This window comes from Stegodyphus dumicola, chromosome X2 (genome assembly GCF_044657685.1).
Source record: "Stegodyphus dumicola isolate Sdum_Otavi_A_Nest chromosome X2, ASM4465768v1".
Taxonomy (NCBI): domain Eukaryota; kingdom Metazoa; phylum Arthropoda; class Arachnida; order Araneae; family Eresidae; genus Stegodyphus; species Stegodyphus dumicola.
This window is the reverse complement of record NC_140781.1, coordinates 112,796,256-112,822,562: the sequence shown is the minus strand read 5'-3', so window position 1 is coordinate 112,822,562 and position 26,307 is coordinate 112,796,256.

Genomic DNA, 26,307 nt, shown 5'->3' with positions numbered 1-26,307 from the left:
TGTGTGCATATTTAATACAAATAAACAATAAGTTGGCCATATAGCAAAATATATGTTTTTTCCAAATATTTCTATTGAGAATTTGAAAAATAATGATTGTAAAATGTAGTCCTGATACTAAAGTTCTTTAGTTTTTGTTTAGATGTTACGCGTTAGTCAAAAGGTTGAGAACCACTGCTCTACAGCTCTTTACACTTTAAGAACTATTATAATTATGCAGAGTTTGAAATAAATTGCTGGGTACTATGTCGTGCACTCCCTTTATGAGATATCAGTTGTTTTCTGATTGCTTTGTTGCTATTTAAATATAATATTATTCAACTCAGTCAGCATAGTAAAGTTGGGTGTTGGTTGCATACTGGTCTGAAATGGATGAAGTTATACTCTTGAAGGTTTTTCTTTTTCCTGAGCCCTTCCGAATCCATCTGTGTAGTTGGATATCCTTTTTGGAATGGTATATCCCGTCTGAACGGCATATCCTGTCTGAACTTTATTCAGCATATTTTCTCTGTGCGCTGATTATTTTTGACATCTGATATTTGGAAAACATGTCAGCTCGCTATTTTTGCAAACAGCTGTATTAATAAGTGATTTCATAATGTAAGTGATTACATTAGGAAATCTTTCTCAGTCTCTGAAAAGTTACTTGCTTTCACATTATCAAAATCATCATTATCAATGTTGTCAACTGCTCGTACGATATACCTCTAAACAGTACCAAAGACCACTTGATTACACACGTGATGATATAATTTGCATTAAAGATCCATGAGTTGTCATTAGACTAATTTGAATAAATATTTCGAAGTCATTGAATATTTTGTTCAGATTACACGTGTACGTATATCCGCTACTTACACTGCTCAGTCAAATTATTAAGCTGTACAATAAGGATGAAAGATAAGTTGAAGTAATTAGGCGATGGATGACTGCAAGACTGCCATATTGGAATTAATTTTAATTACCATCGATGGGAAATGCTGCAAGGCTGTCAAAGAATACTGGCAAGCATTTTACTGCATGTGTTTACAAATTCATTTTAAGATTATGTTTCCCACATTTGTTTAAATTCGGAGAAGATTAATTAATTCCACTTATGTCCCTTAAGTCCTTAATGAAGATGAGAAGGAATTCATTTGGAAAAGATAAAACACAACACGCAAGTTTTCATTCGCAAAGGAAAGGAAATTCTCTGATGACTTAAATCCAATGTTTTCAAAATTTAACAAACTCTTTTCTCTGTGGCTTCGATTAAAGCCTACTCTTAACGCTGTCCGCAGAAGCATTAATTTTAATAAATTCTGAGAAGTAATGCCATTAGTAGCTCACTCAGACCATTTAAGTTCTTGCAGCACTTACGAAGAAACGAAACTCACCCATTAAGAAGGATCAGTTGAAATGAAAAAGAATAAAAATCCATTTTCTTAACGGTGAATCAATGAACTGCGAAATATTTAAGAGTGTGTTACTTTCTTAAGAACCATTGTGCTGGATTAAAAAAGTGTTCTTAATCTACTTTATTCAAGTGATAATGTTTTCTTCACTTCAAGAACGAAGTACTTATTTCCATTTTTCGTCTTTATCATTAGCATTTTATATAAATGCAATTTTTTATTATTGCTTAAATAATAGAATAATAAAGCTGCAAGTTCTAGAATCTATATAAGACGCATTAAAACACCCGCTTAGACGTGGAAATACGATAACAGTTTTCTTCCTTAAATGCATTAGCAAGAACTCTTTAGCATAAAAGCTAGAAAATTCTCCCCTTACTTTCCAAACAGTTAGGGGAAAAGATGTAAGGAAGGAAATAAAATAAAAAATAGCTAACTTTGGGGTTCTTATTATTTCAGTAGAATTTGTTGCCCCTCTTTCCAAATGGTTGGCCTATAACTGGCAAATAATTTCTTAGTGCAAAATCCATATCAATCAATTATTACTCCTTAACAGATGTATTAAACTGTGCAATAAATGATTTGTTAATGTTATTTCTGATTCAAAAGTCTTTGCTTTTAGGATATTTTAGTGGGCTAATTTTGCAACATTTTAAACTGGACCGAAGACACCGATTGAACTGTTAAACCAGAACCTAAACTATTAACTATTATTTAGAAATAATGCATTCCTCTCTTTTTTCATTAACTTTGCTGTTCAAAAAACGAAAAGGAAAAGTTTTCGCTGTATACCATTCTTAAAGGAAGATATAAAGTAAGAACTTCTACGATTAAAAAACATGTATGATTAAATATACCAGTACTACTGCTAGTTATTATGTTTAGTACTATTCGTTTCATTGCACATTTGTTATCCAACCGTTGGATACCCCGCAAAAGTAAAATTTCTAATTAAACTACGTAACGTTTATTGCTAGAAAAGGTTAAATAAAATAAGAGAAAATTATAGGTTTTATCTTCAGAGCCTACAGTAACTAGCACTTGGAACTAGCACTTGGAAGCAGACAGTAGAAAGAAAGGTAATGGCGTGTCTTTGGACCGTTGCAGCAATTATGAGTTTCGGTAGGAGGAGAGATGCCCATTTCCTCGAAGTATAAAGATGTCTTATACTCCCGTATTTATCAGGATCACCAGGCAGGATGTTTTTATATTTCATAGTATGTCCACTTCCCTTTTTTACATTCCTTCTAGAAGAGGGATAAATGGCCTTGGCCAAAATTTCGAAAGTTAAATGAACGACACTAAAAATTATAATGTAAAAGATAACTCTCTAAGAAATTTATCTGGAACTCTAAAGAACTGAGCATTCTTGGGAATGAGACTACTTTCTGAATTCAGGATCTAGGTTGAAAGTAATGCGAATATATCGTGAGTTTCTAAATCATACGTGAAAAATGTTAAGATTAAATATAGTACTAAAACAACGGTGACGATTTAAGCTACTGGCTTTTTTAGAAATCAGGCGAGCTTCCTAACTTAATTAAAGGTACTATGGAAAAATAAGGTAGTACATTTATTTCCAATTTATGTCATTTTCTAATACTGACATTAGAAAATTACTGCAGCCGTGTCTCGGATAGTTTATGAATAAATAAAGGCAAAGGCTCACATTTTGACTTGAGTTAAAATGGCAAAAATAAACAAACTAATAATTTGAATAGTGTCATGAAGTACTACTAGAACTACATAAGTATTTTTTATTCTGTATTTTATGCATTATTGAGTTATGTCTTAAGTAAACGGAAATAAAAAATTACTATTTTAGAAAGCAAAATATGCATAAACTCATACGAAGCTTAAATATTTATGTGGTTGTTTTGTGCTTAACCTTAAGGTTACACATACTGTGCGAGATTGCAGATGTAGCTCATACATGTAAATGATTAAATTTTTAGCAGCTTATCTCTTTTCAGCGACGTGTAAAAGGAGCTTAATTTGTGTATAAGCTATATCGAATGCCGTTTTCTCTCACATGAGACTTTAGAAAACAGACTGAGTCTTGCGGTTTGATAGTACAATGCCTCGAATTTGACGTACTACGTATTATCACCTACTGTAAACAGGAAAATGACGCTCTAAATTAGAGTTGTTATTTTATTGACTTGCAAGTCTGCTACGCATTTATGCCGATACGTCAGCACTATTTAAAGTTTATTCCAGTGGTTAAGAAATCAATGACGAACTCTAACTGCAATAAGCAGCGGCCAGAGGTGAATTTCTCTTCGAACGTATCGTTAGATTAAAAGATTGGAATTTAGTGTCCTTGCTCTAAATCTAGTAAACCTGGAGGCCTTATAATAAACTGACAAAAACCACTAGAAGACACTGTAAGATATTGAGCTCTGTGCAGCCCACAGCAAAGGGACAGATGGCCTGCAGCAGATGTTGCATGGATCCAGTGTTACCGCTGTCAGTGGTTACCATGATGTAGGTCTGGGCGTCAATGCAGATGAGAATGCAGGCCTTTATTGCACTTTTCCTTCCAGTGGTACAGCTATTCTTATAAGTGGTCTCAATAGGCCTTTTACAACATAACAACACTTGGCCATAAACTGCTGCCTCTCCAGAATTTTCTTTCATTAAGACAGCTTAGACATCATTTATCAGCTGTTACAAACTGAAGAGGTAACTGCCAGACTTAATGTTTTACGTGAAGAAGTGCGTTTAACGTGGCATTCCTAAGAATATAAGTGATATTCTCACTGAAAATATGCTAGGGCGTGTAAGTACATGGAGGTCATATTTCATATTGAATAAAATAAGATGATTTGAATGTTTTGTTTCCAGTGTTTGATCATTTACATGTTATTAATTTATACGGATCCGTTGAATTTCTAATTTATGATATCTTTCGTTTTTGCTTTTGCAGTTTCACAGATGGTTAGTGTGTTTTATTATTATTTGAAGCTCATACACCCTACTACACAATATGAAATTTTAAGTACATATTAAGAAATAAACATATTCAATTTTAAATCAGCTTATTAACTCCACTAGTAATTGTCTTACCCCATACATATCCGAAATATTTTTAATCCAATCAAAGCCAATGTCCTGGCGTTTGCCCATTATGCATCTGCTAGACTATGGCGAGAACTACTGGATAATTCGATTTCTCTGAATCGAGCAAAAGGTGGACAGATACCGTACCCCAGTGGGGACGATATAGTCATACAAATGTCCGTGCATGTAGACTCGACCCTGAGCATATTCATGAATAAAGCTGCATCCGCTTACAAATATGCAAACAGGGGGATCGTGTTCTAAATATAAAGGGGATTAGTTATGATAAATATGTTCAATAATAATCTTAAATTGCTTATGCAAAAATTTAATAAATAAAAATTTTTAGTTCAGGGTCATACTAAGGTAGCTTCATGCTTAGAAATAAAATTAATATATTGTATAACGAAAGTCGTATTGAATTTCCTGGTAAAAGAGAAGGTTCTAAAATATTCACGGCAAAAGTTAGCAGGAACAGCAAAAGAAAAAAAGGCAACATTTATACAGCACTTTCGTTTTGAAGAAGCATAAATGCTGACATACATAGTATAAACTTGTTCCAGCAAGTATAAATAAAAGAGCATTTAGCATGCTAACAATCTTGCTGAATTAAAGATATTGGAGTAACTGCTGAATCTACAACAGATCTGGTAGAGACTCTGGGGAATCTAAAAATCAGTTGTATTGAATACGATGAACGTAACTCTTTTCCATGGGAAACATAAGTATGGATATAAGGCCATTACTCGTATTTTGAGTTTTTCGTATTTTTTACTCTCTATAAAAGACTTTTTTCCGTACTTTTCCGAAATTTTTTTGATGATACTTCATCTATTTAAACTCAATTTATTTTATTGCAAGGGAATATTGGAAAAATTGTACAATATTGGTACATGATTATTAAATGTTTACTTGCGTTAGTACTAGATATTTGATTAATGATACATATTATTTTAGTTCCTTGCTGAAAAACGTACATAACTACAAATAAAAGGTGAAAATGAATGAAACTGAAAAGCGAAATAAATAACAAATAAAAATTGGATAATGCAATAAAAATTTGATGTTTGATGAAACTCATGAAACTAATTTAATATCTATCTTTTCTACTCAGATGCTTAATAGAAGAACTGCTTTTATTAATTTTCTACAAGTATCGTAAGCAATTTCATATAACGGACAAACTAACGCCTTAAATTATTTATTAAAACAAATCATTAAAAGCCCACAAAACATTTAAAAAAATAACAGAAATAAAATGAATGAGCTTTCTCAAATGCGTTAGCCTTTATAAAGTAAAAAACTGCGTAATTCAAAAGAGAGTAACTAAATTAGATTAGAAGGATACCGTCGAATGCACATACTAAATATTTAACTCTACAGTCAAAATTAATGTCAATTAATTAATTAACATAGTGTAGAGCTATTAGGTTATTTGAAAGTAAGAGACTTGAAAAAGGAGCAACGCCTTCGCCTGTAATCGAACCGTGGACCTCTGGAATACGCACCCAGCGTGCAAACCACTACACCACGAAGGCGGGAAAAATACCTTATATACTCCCCCTTTTAAAGGGCGACTGGGGATTAGGGGACCCAATCGCCAAATCCCGGTGGCGATGAATCGTCATTCACAACCATTTTTAGTTCAGGTGTCACTTGTAGAGCTATTAGGTTATTGGGAATTCAGAGACTTAAAAAATGGGCAACGCCTTCGCCGGAAACAAACCGAGGACCTCTGGAATACGCCTCCATGTGCAGACAACTACACCAGGAAGGCACGCTAAGAAGGCGGGAGAAATGCCTTATAATAGTACTATTTTATTGTTTTTTGTTTAGGGAAAAAATTTTATTTAATTATGATTTGATGAAAGATTTTATTTGCACTTTTGCCGATATACATATACATGCACGAGTTGCATTGTATTAGAATCGTATGGCAGGAATTATTTTTAAAATAATGCATTCAAAAATATTTGCATTCATATTACTGTTTTTAGAATAGGAAATGGAAATAACTATTATAAAAAGGAGAATCAAAGGGCTACTCATATGCTAAAAGATAAAAGTTAATCTTTTATTTCAAATACATTCTTAAAAAGTTAATTATTCAAACATTAAAAATTATAATTGTAATAAAGTTAAATATTAAACAGGAAATCTAGTAGTAAAAGCATAAGCATCATCATCATCATGCTCTAAGACACAAATCCTACAAAATTGCCTTAAAACCTGGTTCCGTTTATCAGATAGTATTTTAGATCGCATTAAATTTCCCCCTGCTGTGCGATACATTGATAAAACTCCTCGCTTGCTTAACTTTTTAACTTAATTATTTTTTTCAAAAGAAATGCCAATATAAAGACTAAGTTCGATGAATCTTATGCAGTTGAATTCGGAGAAAGAAGTATGTATACTGTTTATTTAATGGCACCATTAAAATAAAAGCGTAGACTTAAATTGCTGTCCTAAATCCTGCTCGACTTACTCGCAAAATGTGTGGCAGTTGCGAAGTCGATGATGCAGGACATATCTTTCTTGTGGAAAATTTAAGTCCGATTCAAGTCCCCATTGCAGAAGCGTTTTTGATTGTAAGGTCATAAGTTTTCAAAATGCTGCATAAATTTTCACTTCAGCTTTCTCATAAACCATGACATTATAATGAACGCATGCTTTTGAAAAATCCATGAAAAGTAGTATTAAATATCTTAAGTAATTTTTAAACTATTTCTCTTTCATTGCTTGCTTTCTAGAACTTTTATATTACAAACTATTCATGCGATTTTCATAAATTTATTTATTTCTTAAAAATAATTCCAGTTATTACTATATGGCACGTGGTATCAATGAGTAATTTGTGTATTAAGAGTAAAATTGTTAAACACGTTTTTTACTTTTTCTTCGAGATTTATTCTGTCCAAATCAGTTTTGATTAAGTCAAATTTCTTTATATTTAGTATACATAATTTAGTAAATCTTCTGTATGTACATGAGCTTTCTGTTTCACTCTTTTTTCTTCCCTCTTCTTGCATATTTGGGTATATTTAAGAAATTAAATTTATAACCTTAAAATTTACATTAATGTTTAATTTACAGTTTTGTTTAAAAATTCCTGTTCCCTGTCCATATTATCACTTTCAAATCAGGGGAATGAAGCATGAATTAAAAAGAAAGAGAACAGCCATCTACTCAGGTTTTCTCTTTAGTTAGCGCTGGAACTCTCAGGATTGAGGTAGAAAAAAAAATCGCTTGTTACAATCCTATTTCCGTGATTTTAAGTTACTGTTTCGAAGTTACATTCTGCTGATTTCTCGTTTGAAGATATGTAATTCGCTAGGTACTATAAAATATAATTAGCAATTTTATCACTATGATTATTTATAATTGGAAATATGTTTGTTTGTAAAATGTACATATTCTTATATCTACTATAAAACAATTACTTATGGTTGTATCCACTCAACTTAAAGTAGTACTTTACTGAAGAATAAAACTACTTCTTTTATTCACAAATAGAAAAGAATATTATTTGAAGTTAAATGAGTACGCAATTGTAAGCAAATTTCAAATATTCCAAAGCTTATTGAATTTGAAATAGCTTACATTTAGGTTTCCAGTATTTTTAGAAACAGTTAAGACACGAAAGCACTTAATATTATAATTTTTTTTTAAATTCACCCGAAGGAATGGTAATATTATATGCTTTAAAGCACCGTATTTATAAGTGTAGGAAAAGTAAACATCCTGACTATTGTTCACTACTTGCTAAATGCTAAAGTTTAAAACTTGCGAATGTATAATGTGTCGTATAATAAAAGACGACAGGATAATTTCTACTAAATAATAATGATTAGAGAAGATGTCATTCAGCTTTCCCGAAATTTTTAAATATGCATGGTAATTACAAATCGAGTTCCTTGAAATTTACTTTAAAATATATTCTCTTCGTATAGGTAATTAAATCTAATTCTTTATAAATAACTCTTATTTACCTTCATATAGGTAAATAAGCACTTATGTGTATTTTCTTCTGCCTTATTTTCCAAGGAACTAAAAAATCTATATATGTTCTTTGCTTACAAGAAAGTCTTTAAGAAATCGTTAAAAAGGATGCTGTTCTTACTCCGAAAATTATATTCTTTTTTATAAAAAACTAGTAAAAGTATTTGTAATGCTTAGTTTCAGCCACAAATTAGCATAGACCAACTTTATAACGAAGTCGTCATGAACCAAACGAGAATTTTCATTGAAGAGAAGGAATTCATTGCTTAATTTCCTTGAGTTCCGAACATATATGCTCTGAATTTAAGCGATTGCTCATAAATTAAATCTTCTAATACCTTTCAACTCCGATTCTGAATTAGCCCATTGGTAGGTTAAATGCAAAACGTCTAATATTTATGTACGTAATACTGTGCGAATGCTTTTCTGCAGTTTTATCCTAGCTCGCAATTCTCATTTTCAATTGAAATCTCACAGAGTTAGTATATTCTAATCTGATAACAAACTAAGTACAGCTATCGAAACATTGCAGCATCTATTATAATCGATTCGAATTAGATATCGAATAATTTAGTTCATTGTCTAATTTATCGAGCCTGAGATTTCCTTCGACCTTCCGTTTTCATTCTCTATTCATGTGCTCTTAAACGTGTGAAACAAAGCATAATACTCGTAAATTTTGGCCTTAAAATATCCTATGTAAAAGATATGAATAATTTACAGCTTTATGATACTATTACATGCATTTTAATTAAATTAACTACTGTTTTTATTTATATAATGTTCAATTCTGTTTACATACGCTTCTAACTAAGCCTAAATCTTAATTTATTTTTTCAAACAGTTTCATGTTTGCGAAATAAAAAATTCAATTCTTGATTTAGATTAATATTTTACTTCTAAAGAAGAAGCAGCAGAAATTCTATAACTTCCAGTTCTCAGCTCAGAAATAAAATATTTGAATTCCTGAAATCTGCAAAATATTTGAATTACAAATAAATAGCTTAAAGTACATTTTGGTCATGAAGATAACGTTGACAATAACTTAACAGCCGAGTGTAATACTACTTATTTAATCATTTAATTCCTTTTAATGATATTCTTCGAGCACTCCTATAAATACTGCTTGACATTAAATGAAAGATTTAAAGCTCTTTCGATTTCTTTCCAGTTTATTAATCAAAAGCTATATGATTTTAGTATATACTATTCTTTTCGTATCAAAAACATATTTTAAGATCATTTAATTTTCCTTCTTTATGGACATTTTCACTTTGGTAAAATGTTTTATTCGTATCTGAAGTACACATAAAACGTATTTTACATTTCATTTCGTTTGAAGAGCTAAGATAATATTTTCAGCTTCTTAAGTGCTCTTCGCTTATTATAAGTCGGAAAATGTAAACAGTCATTGTTATGGAGACTTAATTAAATTTTAATCGTTCTTATTTATTAAAAAACATCTTTTTTATTCTTGTTTATAACTATACACATAATTTACTTAAAATTATAAGCAATGTAGTATATCATACACAATTAATTATTCACGCAAAATTTAGTATAATAAACATACTTATTTTATAGGACAACTCCATAGTTTTAAACTCATATTGTCTTCAATATATATACATAGAATAATGATTGATTGGAAATGATTAAAAGGCACTTATAATAGTGCATATATAATCATTTGTATTAACTATGTTAGCTCAAAATTCAAAATAATCAGTCATATGCTAAATGTTGTGCATTTGAAAGCAAAGACTTCTACTTTGCTATATTTGCTTCTACTTTGACCCTACGTACACAAAATGAGGAAATTAAAACTAATATGCTGAATGTCTTTTGCTTGCTATTTATGTCCTCTTTTTTCCTATTGTTCCGGTTACTATTATTTCCGGTATGTATTTTAATTTTCTTGTTCAACAGCTTGCAACAAATTATATAAATCATTACTCATTGATTTTCATAATTATCACGTTCACAAAACGTTTGCAATAGCTCCATATCTGAACGTACACGTTTGTAGAAATTCTAATACACCATAATATATGACAGAGTATGATAATTTAAGCATCTTCAAGAATCTCCAATTAGAACAGAAATGAAGATAACTTATACATAAAGGGAACATATGAGAGAAGTAATTGGTTTATCCTAAATTAGATATAATAATCAGAAACCTTTAGTTATCCCGCTATAAAGCTAGAATCAAGTCTAGTTAAACCTGAAATCAAATCAAACTCATATCAAATAGGCTTGACAGGGATTTCATTCACGCGATATGAATCTCTAATACTAAGAAATGGATGATGCAGTAAAGCAGCAGTTCAAGAAAATAATGAGCGAAACAAGCACAAAAATAAGAGGAATAGAAGAATCAAGGAAGTAGCTATTACCTTGATAAAACATGAGCTTAATATTAATACTAGTTAAGTGGTGTGTCTTAATTACATTAATAATTTCAGAGATGTGCACAGATGGCGATTAAATGTCTTGAGAAATACTCTACATCACACACGATCCGTAAGAGTTTTATTCATGTATGTCGTATAACATATATTGCGTTCTTGGACGTTTGACAATTAAGAGAGGACTACAAAAGGCATGCAGCAAGAATTTTATTTCACAAAATGTGGATGAAAACAACGTATGGAAGACAACTGTTATTTCTAACACAACAATAACTAATAAGAAGAGTCTCTGTAAAATAAAATTCCTCTATCTATCTAAAGAAGCTTATATTTTTATAGTTCCAGTTATAAGGTATTTCTCTCGTCTTCTTCGCGTGCCTTCGTGGGGTAGTGGTTTGCATGCTTAGCGCGTAATTGAGAGGTCCGTGGTTCGATTCCCGATGAGGGCATTGCTCATTTTTCCCTTCTCCTGCTTCCAAAATACCTAATGTCTTTACACTGGCGCCCGAACTAAAAAGGGTGGTGGATGTCGATTCTCTACACCCAGGATTTGGCGACTGGGTCCCCTAAAACCCAGTCGCTCTTTAAAGGGGGGACTATATAATAGTAACTAAGCTCAAGTAAGTGAAGTTCTTCTGCATATTATAATCTTCTGCTTTATATTAGAACTTGATCGCAAAATAGAGACCAAGAAAAGATGAATTTTATTAAAATTACTTTTATCATCTTATTTTATTAAAAATAATATTTGTTTTCAAGTTATATCAGTTTTCTCATGCTGTCATAATGTATTTTTGTATCTATCTTTTGACACAGCTCAAAAGGAATACACAACCATTTTAATATACATTTGACGAAATATCTATATAAACTAAATTTGCTTATTAAATTTTAAAAAAGATAGAGTGCAGTCTAGCAATTAGAAAAGGAAAGAAAGTAAAACTACGTCGATGTTGGTGCACGCAAATCCGCTTGTGGTAAACATTATAAGTTTGTTTTAAGAGAAAGTACTGTTGAGTACATTTTAATTTTCGCTTTCGCAACTTATTGTAATGAAGGTTAAACTATTAAGAGTTTTTACCTTGTACAATGCATTTTGTCTGCAAGCCTGAGAGACATTAGGATAGTATGTTTATTACTTTGTTTATATTTTTTTAATTTTTTAACAAAGGCAATTTTAAATTTCCCTTGCGTACTAAAAGGTACCATCGTCAATAAAATTAATTCTTTAGTTTTTTTCTAAGAGCATATTGCGGTTATTTCACAATTACTTTCCTGTTAAGGGTTTTTAAATAAAACTTTGACAGTTATGTTTAATAGTTTTGAATGTTTCTAAATATGATTTTTAAAAACTTTCAAGAAAATAGAAATGGAATAATTTATTAGCCAAAAGCTTTATTTCCTTTTTGAAATATAAACAAAACATATTAATGAAAGCATTATATCAGTACATTATTGTATAAAATTGCATAGATTTAACGGATATATTCGGCTCTGCGAATTGCAAAAAGTATTGATAAGAATTACTTGTGATTTTTAAATAAACATGAAACTATAATTTATAACTTAACCACACATTTACAGCAAAAAGCTTTAATTAAATTAAGTAAATTTCTTCATTTTTGCAAGATATTCCTTGAATAAAACATTTTTGTCAGTTGCTCCAAAAATTATTTTATATAGTTTAGTTTCAAAAGGATAAACATTTGCTCATAAAAATATTGAAAGAGCTAACTAATCTTACTTCCATAGATGTTCTTGGCTGTGTATCAGAAATTTTCATCCTTCCTATTTTGCGGCAAGGCAGATCCAGGTTATTCATTTTTATGCTGCAGTGTGTCACTCGTTTTCTCTATTTGCTGTTTCCCTTTTCCTGAGAGATGTATTTTCTTTTTAGATCTTCTATAGGAAAAACACTCCAACTCCTTTATTTTTCTTTGATAAATGCAACATGTATAGCATTTTTTCCCATCTGGCATCCCGTATGATTTCTGTATAGGGTTATTTTTAATCTTAACTAAATTTATTTTATTAACTTAATAAAAAACTGCATTAATCAAAATTCAAGAACAGATAAACTTTGGAGGGAACGTGCAAATAAAAAAGTGGGTGTCTGATGACTGGCTCGGATAAATTTGTGAAGAATGCCAATTCACATGTGTCGAAATAATTTCATAACTATCTGAGTAAGAAAAATGAAAAACAACAAGATGCAGTGTTGTTAAGGATATAGTTATAGTCTTGTGTTTTTTGCTAACATAAATTCACGAGCTCTAGAAAGACTGTACAGCAGTTATCCTTTTGTGTTTATCTCTAGGCAGACAAAGTCAAAAGAAGGCTGTAAGTATTCCTTTTATTCGATCGCAAAGTACTAACAGTTGACCTCACTTGGGTTTTGCATAAGCCAACACTTCTGGCTTGACTTAAATAGTGTTGAACTCAAAATGAAATGTAATATAGACTAGCCTAACGACACACATGATAAAATAAAGGTCCAAGAAGGCTCTTGCTCGCAGTAACCAGCGAGATAAGTTTCATGTCTAGACTCATTCAACGCGACAGAATCAAATCACTTTTAAGTCAAGGTAAAAACGTGGCCTCAAGTAGGCAGAACAAACTCTAAAATCAACTTGCGAAACCTTCGCTTAAATAGCACTTCTTTCTCCCTTCATCTGAATAAACGTGAGCTATCTAATTTGCATTCTAGCATGAAAAACGTGGATGAAAACGAAAGTGACAGGAAAGTTGCGTTAACTAAAAATTAACTATTAGTCAAGCTAAATAAATAAACCCTCACATATTATTTAAAATTATTGCATGTAAAATACTAAATTTCTCATTCCGTTCGCTGCTAACTGAAAAATACGGTATTTTTCCCGCCTTAAAAGCACACTCAATGCGTATTCGGGAGAGCCAGGGCTCGAGTGCCGCGAAGGGCCCTGCACATTTTTCACTTCTCTAACGTCAAACACCCTAATGATTCTACAAAATCTCTTACTGCTTCTTAATTTATCCTAAGGCCTCTGTTAAAAATCTAGAATAAGATAAAAGAGAATTTATATCATTGTTCTAAGGAAATAGAACTTGAGTTTGGCTTAAATAGAGAAGTCAGCTAGTGAATCCACTTCTTCATTCCCAAATGCAACTTATTATTTTTAAATGTAATATTTAAGCTTTTGCGGCATTATGATTTTTGTATTAATCGCAAAAATCTCACAGAGATATGATATAGATATTTTAAGCAATCTATAACACTTATTACGGATGAAATTTCAGACTACTAGGAAATTTAAATAATGTTAAGCTTTTGATATAATGCAGCTTTACGTTCAGTGAATGAATTTATTATTTAATTTCATAGCGCAAATACGCTCCTTAAGTAAAACTTTACAAAAGTCAAGAATTGCGTGAATATGAGGACATTTCATTTTAATAAAAATAGTCGTTACTTAAGAAAATACATTTTAAACTTGAATAATCTAATTAATAGGAATGATCATTTAGAAATCAAGATAGAGATCAAAATAAAATCAAGATCACTTAGGAATACACCAGCAAAATTTCATGATAAAGCATACGTTAATGTTAATTAGAATGCAGAATAAATGCAAAGAATGTTCAAAGATCGCAAAGACATCACAAAAAATTGCAAATTGCAATGATAACAAGAACTTTACTTTGTTAAATGTACTTATAAATTGAAAATTATGGAAACATTTTGAATATTTCAAACTCTGAAGAAATAGGAATAAAGTAGGAAGCGTGTGTGTTTATAAGGGTAAGTCAATGTAACGTTCAGCGAATGGGTTAAAAGTATATCTTGAGCAGATTCATTACTTCAGATGAAAATCCTTTTAATATAGTTTTTATAATTCTTTCTAGAGACATTAGGTTTTTTTTCCGAAGAAGGAAATGTGAAAAATGAGCAGCCGCCTTCGTCGGGAATCGAACCGCGGAACTCTGGAATACGCGCCCAGCGTGCAGACCACCACATCACAAAGGCATGTCAAGAAGGCGGGAGAAATACGTTATATCTTTAAGCGCAACAAACACACATTAGTGCGGCATACTAATCATGAAATTATAAGACTTCTTCTTGCAATAATTTCTAAGTTTAAGAAACAGCTAAGTGGAGCATAATGTTGCTTCTAATGGTGAATGATAATATATGTGCAATATATGCAGCACCAGAGTAGATGTCAACAGAATTCATTAACGCATTTTTAATCCATTTCTAAAGTTAAGTAAAAAATATCATTATTTTTTGGACGAGGTACTTTAGTATCCAAAAACAGAAAGCATGGATTAACAGCTCGTTAGTGGTATACACATTTCTTGAATGTCTTCGTATCGATTTTTCCTTTGAGAACATACAGACTCCCCGTGCACCACATATGTGCAACACGGGGCTTACAGAAGTAAGTTAACTAGAATATTAAAGGTTACACGTATAAATAAACATTAAAATTACATGCATAAATAAAGCGAACAAAAGCAGAGAACAGCAGTCTGGACTTCACGAAAACAGATAAGTTCACTGGTCAAGTCACTCCGAACATTTTCAAATCGTTCTGTAAGCATAATCTAGGGCCATCAAATGTAGGGCAAGAGAAAATTAAATGTTCCACATCCTGAGGAACTCTTTTTGAACATTCACATAAATTGTTTGATCGTAGATTAAAACGAAACACATAACTTGCAAATTTACCGTGACCAGATAAAAACTGAGACACTTTAAAATTTAACGAGAGGAAAGACTCGGAATTCAGTCTATGGTAAATAGAAGAAAGGAACTTTTTGGCGACTTCAGCATTACAAGATGAAATGTATTCCTCATTCCACATAGCTAAAAGCTTTTTATAATGAAAGGACTTCCAATAACTCTTTGGAATGCTAATGTTGATATCAATGGGTAAATTTAAGGCATCTTTAGCTAAGAAATCAGCTCTTTCATTTCCGTAGAAACCATGATGAGCACGCACATAAGCAAAGCAGATATCAATGCCTCTAATTCTAAGTGAACTAACAGTTACTAGGGTTTCGATAACTAATTTATCGCAGCTGGTAATACTGTTCAAAAGTTGAAGAGAAGAAAGAGAATCAGAACAAATAAGGTACTTTGAGGATGTTGTCCCATGATCCTGGATCTATTTGACGGCAAGATAAATGCACAGAAGTTCTGCTTGAAAAACTGTACATTCATTCCGTATACGGTGTCTAAGAAAACAAATCTCGGAATGGCCTTCAAAAAGAACGAATGCAAGGCCAACCTTGTTGTTCATCTTTCTGCCATCTGTAAAGAAAACCACATGAAAACTTATTTCAGCAGTCTCTTTATAATCACAGAAATTTATGCGTTCTAAAGAAGCGGGATGAGGAAGATCATTGAAGGGGACAATTCCATTAATACAGTCTTCCAAAGCATGAGTTGCGAAGGACTCAAAAATATTATTCTTATATGCAATTTCAAAATCAATAGGCGGAACTCCTGCAAGAACAAAAGAAGCCTCATAGCTTAAGGTTCTATAACCACTAATAATACGAAGAAGAATTCTCCGTTGAATCTTTCTTAAATTTCTTTTGTTAACCTTCTTGGCATGAACATGTCCCCAAGCACGACAGCTGTACGAAATGAAAGGTACAATACACTGCTTATACATGAGTTTCTTAACATCGTAGCTTACTCCAAAAGTATTTTTGGCAATTCGGTGAAAGCCATTAATAATTTTTTCACATTTAGCAGAAAGGAATTCAATGTGCTTTTTCCATGTTAATTTTTGGTCAAGAATGACACCAAGATATTTAACATTTTCTACAAATTCCAACGGAGAATTATCGAACATCAAAGAAGCAATATTTTGTTCATCAAACGTACTGGGAACAAGCATGGATTTACTTTTTGAAGGATTGAAGTTATAAATGTGATAAATATCTGATTGCTCTAATGGATAAAGATCATTCTGCATTATGACTGTTGTCAGGCTGCAAAAAAAATTGTATCTTTATACAAGCATGATAAATGCTTCTATAGCCAAACAACATAGTTGTAAAACTGAAAATTATATTTCATGCACTGAGTTTATAAATACGTGTTATAGATAAACTTTCTATAATTTGTCGTTTATTGTAATATACATTTAGTACTAAGGATATTCAAAAGAAACAATGAGATATCAACCCATCTAGAAAAGCGTTTTATAAGACCACAATTCTTGCAAACTAACCGCAAGTTGTGTAAGAATAATAAACATTTTTACAGCTCTAATTTTAAAAACATTTTAAGCAAATATTTATATTACTGGCCGCAAGTTGTGTAAGAATAATAAACATTTTACAGCTATATTTTTAAAACCATTTTAAGACAATATTTTAATCACCAATTATGAGGAGAATGAAACATTCATAATTATTACGTATTTCTCACTGCCAAACACACTCATAAATAACATAAACATAACTTTCGTGAGAAAACATGCATGATTGCTTAAAAACTTATAAGTTAGTTCTCCCGCCTTCCTAGCGTGCCTTCGTGGTGTAGTGGTCAGCACACTGAGCCGGTATTTCAGAGGTCCGTGGTTCGATTCCCGGCAAAGGAAGTTGCTAATTTTTCATCTTTCTTGCTCCAAAAATACCTAATGTCTCTACAAACTTTTGATAAAGGGTGTTTAGAGGTTTGTTTAAAATATTTTCATGATAAATTTCATTAGAATAATTTTGGAATTTGAGAGCTTACTCTAGTTTTATTTACAGTACTTGGTTTGTTCTTGTGACACGACTTCTGCCTTTCTAACGTACAATTCGGCAAAAGAGAGTCTTCAGGTCCTTGCAAGAATTCGCACATTTTCATAGATATAATCATCTCGCTAACATGATAACCTTCCTCTAATTTCCTTGGAAAAAAGTTTCCTTCTTAAAAGTGTGACGCTCATTTCCTCTTTCTTTTAAGGAACCTTGCAATAACCATTTTCAGATCTAATTTCATTCTAAGAATGTTGCTTCATTTTGGCTTGACTGCCTTTGCATCGTTAACAATTTCTTCCGAAAAACGTCTTTAGACGTTCTGCAGAAATGTACTTAATTGGCTACTAAGTATGTGAATGCCTTGAACGTAGCTAACAGCTTTTTCTGTCAAACTATTAGTCGACTGCTGGAATGCTTGCATTACCGTCACCTCCTTCATCATGTTAAACCATTCGTTTCTTCAGGTTTCTCCTGTTTACTTAATTTTCAATTTTTCCTCAGTTCCTCAGCTTGTAATACCTGAGAAAAGGCGGTATGAATAGGCTTCTCTTTCAAAAGCTTTACGTGAGAAGCTTTTCTCAAGTTGCGCGAAGCTAACCCTGATTAAGCTCAAAATAGTTTTGCTTATTCAGAACCTTTAGGGAGAAGGATAGTAATTTTATTCCATTAAATATTCCAGATAGCTATGAAATGCTAGAATTGTACCACAGTATTAATTTGATTTTCACGAGCTATACCATGAAAGTTTTTAGAGATTCAATGCTTGAAGCTTTAAAGTTACCTGAAGCAAGGCAAAGTGCTATCGCACTAAAGCCTGGAATTTTATGAAACAATAAAGGTTTTCAGATGATACAAAAATTCAGAGTTGTGCTTTTATTTAACAGACTGACCTGATTGACGGTAACACAATTTGTAAGATATTTTCTCTCGCCTTACCAAGTGCTTTCGTGGTATAACTGAAATTACATCAGGCTAGCATCGAGATGTCCGGAATTCTAACTCCGGCGAAGGCATACCTGATTTTTTTATATTCCCTGCCTAAAACGATTTCTAAATAGATTCTACAGTAGAGTATGAACTAAAATATGGTGGACGATAATTCGTCACCACCAGGATTTGACGATTGGTCCCTATCTCCCAAGTTGCCCTTTAAGTGAGAAGAATGTAATGTTTTTCCCTTACTTTTACCGTGTACCCTTATAATGTAATTTGTAATTACGTCGAGCTTGTATTGGCAGGCCCAGAGTTTGAACCCCGTCGAGATTGACTATTTTTCATGCTACTGCTCAGGCAAATACATAACAGACTCAAGTATTGGGGCCCAAACTAAAAAAAGGTGGCAATGGACGATAGTTCACCATCACCAGAATTTGGCGATTGCGTCCGCGTCTAGCAGTCGCCCTTTCAGTGGAAGAGAATATAAGGTATTTTCTTCCTCCTTACCGCCTGTTCGGCTTAATGTATAACTGGAAGCATTTGCTATCCAGAGGTCCGGAATTCCAATTTCGGCAAGGGCATAGCACATTTTTCACGTTTCCTGCTTCAAAAGAAAATAACTAATGGTCTTTATAAATTTACATATAAGTGATGTGTTAGACTTACGAGTGCTGACATTATTTATTTATTTTTTAATGTTTGTTTAATTTAGTAAATACCGACAGCTTTAGACATTATTTTTTAAGATATATCAGTTTTTAAGATATACCAGTTATAATAAGTAACGATAGTTTTTCATCTGAATATACTCCCGTTTGTCACTGAAAATATTACTCTTCCACTGAAGATAAATGGGAACACCTTTAAGATTAACCAGGTGGAATCCTATATAACATATGTATAATGATTGGGTTTCATATCAATGAGATAAATTCATAAATTTGTGTAAATACTTCAGATTTTAATAATATTTAAAATCCAGCAGTTTTTTTGCAGAACACAAAGTATTTTATGAAGTTCGATGAAGAAATAAGTTAATAATTATTATCTGGAAAAACTACTTTATGTTTCAAAAATCGCTATCTAAGAATTATTCAAATATTTTAATTCCTCCAAGTATCCCGATTTTTTAGGCCTTTGATTAATTAGGTAGCAATATGTAAAACGTTAACAATCATTTATCCTGACATTTAAAGTAGCGTAGCAATACCCATTTCGTGTCAGATATATTTTATTACTTTATGCTGCTAGGTTAGAAATAACAGCAGTTTTTCTCACGATGATATAATTTTTATTTAATATAAACTATGTTGTCAAAACACATGGCTATGCTTGAAACTCATTTCTATGTATTTTGTGTAATTACAACAATAGATACTTCTGAAACACCAACGCTGTGCTTAACTTCATTACGCCAGTAACTTTAGAATAGTGAGATATAGTAATAAACAATATTCATCAGATTGTTTTGTCTTAATTTCATAAGGAAATGGAGACAAATAATTTAATGTCTTTTATTTTATTCTCCACCTCTGTGGTGACATTATAAGGTATTTCACCTACTTTCCTAGTGTGCCTTCGTGGTGTAGTGGTTTTGCACGCTGGGCCGGTATTCCAGAGGTCCATGGTTCGATTCCCGGTGAAGGCGATTGCTCGTTTTTCATCTTGCCTGATTCCAAAAAATATCTAATATCTCTACAATATTCCTTGAAAAGAAATGTAAATAAACGATGAAGGAAAACAGGTATGCTTTAAAAAGAAAATTGAAACATGGCACATTTTTAATTAGCATTCCTATCTTATATTTTATCCTGCCTGCTAGTCATAACCATTACTTTTCAAAGAACATTAAAGAAGTTTTAAAAGTTGGGTAATAAAGTAACAGAGAGATGCGCACGAATAAGCCCATCTTTCTCTTCTCTGCAACATTTTAATTCTTGGGACTTCTAAAATTTAAAACTTAGCGAATGAAACTGTACTAGTTATCATTTAGTACAATATAGTGCAAATAAAAGTAAATATAAGAGTGATATCGGCATGTAGAAGGATATATAAAACATTAAGCCTCAGATAGCCCCCAACATTATATATAGGAGTTATGGACAAAATGAGCATCCGTTGGATCATTAATGTTTCGACACTGAACATGCCTGAGTACGCTTAATGAGCCAGTCAATAAAAAGCAGGAAAAAAGTTATTGTAAAGTAAAAGAAAACAAACTATGGGACATACAATAATGTAGCTTAAATGAAATAATGAACACCCGCTATGGTACTAGATGAAGTAGACTACACAACAAATGATTGAAAAAGGAGTTAACTTATTGTATGCTTCATCCAAGCAGCCGAGACGTGATTATAGATTTTTTAGGGAAGGACAACGAGATGTTATACCTCATTTGGTTACTGAAAGCCCCTTGTCTTTCTCTGGAGAAGAATGAAATTATGAAAGGAACACGAGGTAACGAAATTCTTTTAAATATAACAAAGGTAGTTTAATCATCAAATACAGCCCAATAACTTACGATTCTTCTTCTGAAGTATCTTTTGGGCCAATCCTTAATTAAAGCGGTCTTTTAATTATATCTTTATTTTTTTAAATTAGGGTAAAACAAAGTTACTTTTCAATCTAAAATTTACTATCCTTCATCCTTCATCCTTGACAGTTTGATATTTTTTCCGCAAGGATTTGCAGAACGTCCACGTCGAGTTTTCTCCCAAGACAAAATTATTTTCTAGGCTTAGTTTCCGATTCGGAATTTTTGGAACCACGGCTGACATTGGCTTATACTTATTGTTCGATACCTATATACTGAATTAATGTTCCTATTAATAATTATTCCATTTAGCTTCGAAAAAATAACTGCTAAAATTGAGCTTGCTTCTCCCTGTAGCACTACATGTTAGCTCGCTTAATTTTCCTTAAACATAAGACTGTTCTGTTAGCATTTGATGTTCCTACATATAATAAAGGTTTTTCAAGCTCTCATCTCATCTTTTATTGGCTGACTGTAAATATTTTCTTAATCTGTTTCAGTTATGCAAAATAAATACTTTGAAGTAATATTTTTATGTCTAATAGTTCTAATATTTTATGATGATATATAGGATGTTGAAGAGCGATTTAAAAGCTAGTTTTAATGTTTAAATGAAACATAGAGGAATATACGTAACAATCAAAACTTTCCATACACATAACTGCATAACGCCTTACTTATTCTATACTTTCCGCAAGACTCAGTATCTTCTTCTGTGAAGAAGATGTAATTTTACAGAATATGTTTCTGGAAGATAAGGAAACTGTCACAAAACATATACGTTGAAGCTACATCTTATTACACCATTATAAAGGGCATTTCTTCAGCTGCAAAACATTTCTGAACATGTCAAGTTATCTATTACAAAAATACATTTGTAAAGTTGCGCGCTTCCAACCTGCACGCAACAAAGTGGTGACTGCTGAAAACTGGAAATTAGACAGAGTCTTGAGAAGGGTTTAAGTCCCTTTTTATTCAACTTTAGAAATTGCAAATGCGTGCTCTTGACGCTCACAAACTACGCCGACCCGGCGGTAAAATAAAAATAAGAAACTAAAAAGAGATACTAACAAGTGACTAACTACGAGGCTCTCTAAACGTAACTAACCTCACCGCGTTCTACAATACCGCTGATAATTCAGCAAACTCTGAATATTACGTTGAAAGATTAACTATTTGCCGAGGCAAGCACACAGGCCGAAACGCGTGGTTCTTCAATTTCTAACTAGCCACCTCCACACTCGTGAAGCAAGAAAACACCCTTCGAACTCGTTTCCTTTCTGTTTAACTCAGAATACTTCTGCTGAATTATTTGAATCCTTGCGCGTTCTACTAAAATTTACATACTCTGGCATTGGCAATTCCAGGGGAAAGTAAGGCTTGACAGGAAAGATAGTTTAAACTTAAAATAAATGTTAGTTAAAATAAATATAAACCCTACACATTGATTAATATGAAACGGCCACAATACCCTTAATCTCCTATATGATAATTAGGAGTTACTAGAATAGTTAGTCTGAGTTACTAGAATATTATACAGTATAATTTCTTTGAAAGAAAATACGGAGAGTGAACTTTATAATTGCCGAAGAGGAAATACATACAAATATTTTGCAAGAATATAGGTTTCTGGAGCACGATGTTAATATAGATATGGTTGAAATTCTGACAGACACAAATGTCAAAATGAAGTAGAGTTCGAAATGACCTTGAAGTCAACATTTAGAACAGTTTGTTTATAAAATATATATTGAGTAGTGCATGGTTAACTTCATGATGGCTTATCATAGTTATACAATAAATAATAGCCTGATGCTAAACATCTTAATAAAATAACCTAATGTTAAGATACAATAACATAAATTGTACAGAGGCTGTTCACACATTTTAGACGATGTATATTGTATTCACAAAACTAAATTACATAAAATTCTTGTGTTTTAAACGTTCTATTTGGCATCCCTTATTCTGAACTATCTTTCGACACCGCAATTTCCAGGATAATGCCTTTTGAAGTGGCAGAAGAGATATTCTATCCCATTCCTCCCGAACAGCTTTCCAGAGTCCTGTTAGGGTTTTGGGACAACGTTTCGATAATGCAGTTTTTAAAAGTCCGAAAGTACAAAAATCCATAGGTGACACATCGGGAGATTTAGTAGGGATATCAGTGAAGGGTATTGCCTTGATACCAGTTTTTTGTTCCATTTCTTTTAGGAAATTTACAGTGGATTTTGATGTGTGACTGCTAGCTTTGTCCTGATGGAGTCTCACAGATTGATGGCACTGTGGGTAAAGCGATGGCATTTCATTCAGAAAAATTGGCGATAAAATATGTTCCTGATAGTATTTGGAGTTAATCTTGACATTTTTTTGCACTCTCTTTATTTTTAACTTGCCATTATAAGAAAAACCAGCAACAATCATGAATCCCTTAAAAAAGCGTTCTTTCGATTCTTTGAACCATGTATTTAAATTGTTTCTCCCCTTTTATGATAATAAATGGCTCTTTTTCTGTTACAATCATTTAAATACACCCACGCTTCATCAACTGTGACAATTGTTTTCCATCTTTCTTTGTATAAGTGTTTCCCATATAGAATTCTGCAGCGTGTCCTGCGTTGAGCGATATGCTTTGGAAGAAGACGATGCACATTGCGTTTTTTCATTTTCTTAAGATTTAAATCAACGTTTATCATTTTCTTTACAGTGGACACCGAGCATTTTAATGATTTTGCAACTGTCCTTTGACTAGGAGGATTTTATTTTAGCATTAAACAACGTACCTTTGCAATAGTCGAAGATGTCCGTTTTTGCCTTGGATACTTGTTTGGAATTTTTGTCCCACTTGAGGCTCCAATTTGACGTTTTTTCCTTTCTTGCTGATGATATTACCTATCGACGCTTTAGATATCACAAAACCATGACTCTCACATCGTTTTTAGATTACGGAGTATGCATATTTCTCTTCGGAAAGAGCGTAAATGTAGCCTTCGAACGACTGCTTTGTAACATTCTCCATTTTGAATAAAAACAAAACTTTTAAGCCACAAATGATAATTTTGACTTTTAAAAACATAGTACAATTGCAATTACTTCTTTTGCAGCAAACGATTTTTTTGATTACCGCTTACCAAAATTGTCTAAAAGTGTGCGAACAGCCTCTGTATTTATAATAAGAACTTAAAATTTTATTTCTCTTTTATTTTTTCTTCCGTGTTCGTGTCTGGAGAGGACGGGGAGAGCGGTCCCAATCAGCCTTTGCTTTACAAAGGCATACAGCCATAACCCCTGGTGGGATGGTGTGGGGCGCTACTTCTTACGACAGCAGGTCATCTTTAGTCATCCTCCGTACAGCTTTAACAGCTTAACAATATGTTGATACCATCCTGTGGCCGTTTGCTTTACTCTTCATGGCACGTCATCCTGTAGCCATTTTCCAACAAGATAATGCCAGGCCACATACCGCTCTCCTATCCCTGGACTGTCTCGATGTGGTTGATACTCTTCCTTTGCCAGCAATGTCACCAGACCTTTCACCAATCGAGCATGTCTGGCATATGGTAGGCCGCCAGATTCGTGCACAAAATATCGCAGATCTGGAGCGACAACTAATGAATGCCTGGCAGAATGTGTCGCAGGATGACATTAGGAACTTCTACTACTCCTTGCCCCAACGAATTCAAGCATGCATAACAGCCCCTGGCGGCAATGCGTGATTGAATTTGCATGCAATGCATGCAGATTCATTGCATGAAAATGCATGCAATGCAGGCGTTTGTTAATTGCTCATCTCTCCGGCTTTTCCAAATAACTTAATGTCTCTACAAGCGCACTCTTCACATCCTCACGTTATAAAGACAGACGTTAAGAGAGGTAGATTATGTTACAGGAATAGATAAAAAATGCTAAGTTTCTTTATTTCTCTATAGAAGGATGGAGTATCGCTTTGTTATTACTTGTTACTAAAAGTTTTGGGATCCATAATATTGTATAAAGGATTTCATTCTCCCTTTTGCTATTATTCTGTAATGTAAATGTATTCGTGTTCTGTATTATACATTGCTTTTGTTACATAAATATATTTGTGTCTTGCATTATATGAAAATCATATCATGTTAATTAACATTTGAATGACGTGCTTTAGAACGATTAGTTAAAAATATGTTACTCTCCTTAGGTTAGGAACAGAAAATAAACTAAAAGAAAGATTTTATACTTTTGTCTTACACCCAGATCCACATATTTAACTAACGTAACATTTCTTTGCGTTAAGACTTGTTCAGAAAAGTATTATTTTACGAGCTAACGCTTTTTTATTTTTATACAGAGTGATGATGGTAAACTATGTGAAATAACTCTTTTTGTGGAAGGAATATATCATTGTCAGTGTCATAGTTATAACTATTAGTTCGAAAATTCTTGAAATTGTAGACTCATAAATCTAAATCGAAGCAAACAGATGAATTATTTTTGGAAACTATGACTTAACTTTCGCAAATTTAGGCAATCAATCATTCCCTTATGTTACGAAACGTATGGTTGGCTTTGCGCTTCAAAAATGTTATAGAAATTTTAACCGCGAAATGAATATGGTTTCGCAAAAGTTGGTTGTAAAGTTCAAAATAAATGCCAGTCTTATTGATGATATACATTTTTATTCGTCTTTTAGGATTCTGAGCTGAACAAAAATAAAAATGTGAGAGATTAAACATTACGAATTTAACTGCTTTTCAGGTGTGCATATTATAAATTTGTCAAGAAAGGCGCACAGTTAAAAAAATTCATAACGCAGGATTACGGAGCACTCTATGAATAATAAATTCTTTTAGAAGAAACTTCAGTAATTTGAAATAATTAAAACTGGAAAACTACAAGTTTATAGTCAAGAATATAGTCATTGTCAATAAAACAGACTAGACGTTTTAAAAACATATCGCCGAAGCTGTGGGTAGACCTCTCAACTGGTTAAGTAGAATTCAGTAAAAGAACTCATGATGTGCTTACAAATTACTTCTTAGTAAGCGCTAATCTGAGTAACTCTTTTGATACACAGTCACCATAGAAGTGGAAAGTTCGAATCTGCACAAACATGTATAATTATGCATACTAAGAATAAAAAAGTAATTAATATTCTTATACACATGAATCAAATAAACAATTAGAATACAATAAAGAATTACTCAATTATTGTGCACAACAGTAACTTCTTTTTTTAATCAACACC